The sequence below is a fragment of the Zootermopsis nevadensis genome, unplaced genomic scaffold (assembly GCF_977971745.1).
Source record: "Zootermopsis nevadensis isolate Lab colony 2312 unplaced genomic scaffold, Znev_1.0 Znev_ptg000306l, whole genome shotgun sequence".
Lineage (NCBI taxonomy): Eukaryota > Metazoa > Arthropoda > Insecta > Blattodea > Termopsidae > Zootermopsis > Zootermopsis nevadensis.
This window is the reverse complement of record NW_028259431.1, coordinates 1-2,500: the sequence shown is the minus strand read 5'-3', so window position 1 is coordinate 2,500 and position 2,500 is coordinate 1. Positions and strand designations below refer to the sequence as shown.

Genomic DNA, 2,500 nt, shown 5'->3' with positions numbered 1-2,500 from the left:
GGGCTGAATCTCCCCAATCGGTCTTCCGGGTCTCTCCCGTTTACCCCTGAACGGTTTCACGTACTATTGAACTCTCTCTTCAAAGTTCTTTTCAACTTTCCCTCACGGTACTTGTTCGCTATCGGTCTCGTGGTCATATTTAGCCTTAGATGGAGTTTACCACCCTCTTAGTGCTCCACTCTCAAGGAACACGACTCTGAGGAGAGTCCCCACCCGGGAGCGGCCGCGGTCCTACGGGCCTGGCACCCTCTGCGGGCGATGGCCCCATTCAAGGGAGACTTGGACTCGCTGGACCGCGCCCCGGGAGAGTGGGACCTCCCACACACGACATCTCCCTGCACGTCTCCGCGCGGGATTCCGTGCTGGGCTCTTCCCTGTTCGCTCGCAGCTACTGGGGGAATCCTTGTTAGTTTCTTTTCCTCCGCCTAGTAATATGCTTAAATTCAGCGGGTAGTCTCGCCTGATCTGAGGTCGGAAAGATGGTTTCTTGTACCGACGGGCCGATGTGAGCGGTCGGAAGCTTAGCCTCTCTCATTGAACTGATTTCTTTTTGTTTTGTTTTTTTTGTGGTCATTATTTATTGTGGTCATATCTTTCGCTCCCGCCCGGCAAGTGTGTGTCTCTCTCTCTGTCTCGGGAGTTTGCCTGTCTCCCATCACATCAAGCCGGGCGTCAGTTCTTCTCAGACGCGATCGGGGAAGGATGGGCCCCGTCGCCGAGGAGAGGAGGGCGAGCTAAGTCTATCCGCTCGCTCCACCGAACCCTGTGAAGCCTTCAAGGGCGACTGACTCCCCTTAACCTCCTCGCAGTCGCCGACGCCGCCACCGATTGCTCGGAGCGACGCCGGCGGTGCGAGGTGCAGGCTCGTCAGACCCCCCAGCGTAGGGCCGCTCGCGTGCCTTTATTTCTTTCTTTCTCTTTCTTTCTTTCTTTCTTTCCCTTATTATCTTAAAGACCGCGCGGGCCCACGGGTTTCATGTAGCCGACCCTCAGCCAGGCGTGGTCCGGGATTGGAAATCCAAGGACCGCAATGTGCGTTCGAAACGTCGATGTTCATGTGTCCTGCAGTTCACATGTCGACGCGCAATTAGCTGCGTTCTTCATCGACCCACGAGCCGAGTGATCCACCGCTCAGGGTTGTTTTTCTCTAGATTCGAGCAGAGCTTCGGGTAGGATGCTACTGCTAGTCCCGTAGGACAGGTAGTTGTTATTTTTCGAGGGGGAGCTGCCCCCAGAACAGCGGCACGGTCAGACCGCGCTCCCCTCTCGTTCAAGCGCCGCCGAAACGGCCTTGCGTGGGCAGATAAAGTGGCTTTAAGCCCAGTGCTCGCGGTCGCGCGGGTTGTCCTTGGATCCCTGAGGATCCTCGGAGCCCGCGTGCCGCCGGCACCCACTCACCATCTTTCGCTCCTACTTCCCACCTCGAGGCGGGACGGTCTTGCCGTCCCCCTCCGGGGGATTACTTCGCCGACCTGGACACCTCAGGCCGACGACGTTATCTCCGAGATCCGGCCGCTGCCAGGAAGAGCCGGTCCAATCACAGGCGAGATTACGCCTTCCGCAGAGCCCCGTTCATCTGGTTCATTCTTAATGCCTTCCTTTTATTAATTTTTGATGCGTCTTCCCCTCATTCGGGGGGAGACGGTGCGACTTTCGCCGACCGGTCCCCCCTCAGGTTGACGTCATCTATTTTTCAGTCATCAGTAGTGGTCACATATTATGATGCGTCTTCCCCCTCATGCGGGGGGAGTCGGTGCGACTTTCGCCGACCGGTCCCCCCTCAGGTTGACGTCATCTATTTTTCAGTCATCAGTAGAGGTTGTATTATCATGAATGACCAGACACGGGTACTTCCACGAGAAGGCGGTCCACTCGCAAGCGAGATTACGCACTCCCCCAGAGCCAGCAACCGTCCTCGGTTTCTTAATGCCTTCCTTCTCTGTTCGGTCACTCTCGGTGCCGTTAATGATCCTTCCGCAGGTTCACCTACGGAAACCTTGTTACGACTTTTACTTCCTCTAAATGATCAAGTTCGGGCATCTTCCCGGTGGAATCGAAGGGCCGAAACCCCGCGCCCACCGGTCCGAAGACCTCACTAAATCATTCAATCGGTAGTAGCGACGGGCGGTGTGTACAAAGGGCAGGGACGTAATCAACGCGAGCTTATGACTCGCGCTTACTGGGAATTCCTCGTTCATGGGGAACAATTGCAAGCCCCAATCCCTAGCACGAAGGAGGTTCAGCGGGTTACCCGGACCTTTCGGCCAGGGAGGACACGCTGATTCCTTCAGTGTAGCGCGCGTGCGGCCCAGAACATCTAAGGGCATCACAGACCTGTTATTGCTCAATCTCGTGCGGCTAGAAGCCGCCTGTCCCTCTAAGAAGATTAGGAGTCGCCGGTAGCACAGAGGATACCGGATGCGACTATTTAGCAGGCTAGAGTCTCGTTCGTTATCGGAATTAACCAGACAAATCGCTCCACCAACTAAGAACGGCCATG

General features: G+C 56.2%; 1 non-coding gene and 2 pseudogenes across 1 annotated transcript; all 3 read right to left on the bottom strand.

Annotated features, from left to right (window-relative positions):
- LOC147870371 (large subunit ribosomal RNA) overlaps positions 1-474 on the bottom strand; it is a 4,225-nt pseudogene extending 3,751 nt beyond the window's left edge.
- A 509-nt stretch (positions 475-983) lies between these two features.
- LOC147870370 (5.8S ribosomal RNA) lies at positions 984-1,139 on the bottom strand. Its single transcript, XR_015533496.1, has one exon. It is a non-coding gene; the product is annotated as a 5.8S ribosomal RNA (ribosomal RNA).
- Positions 1,140-1,963: 824 nt separating this feature from the next.
- LOC147870369 (small subunit ribosomal RNA) lies at positions 1,964-2,500 on the bottom strand (annotated as a pseudogene; the record flags this gene model as incomplete).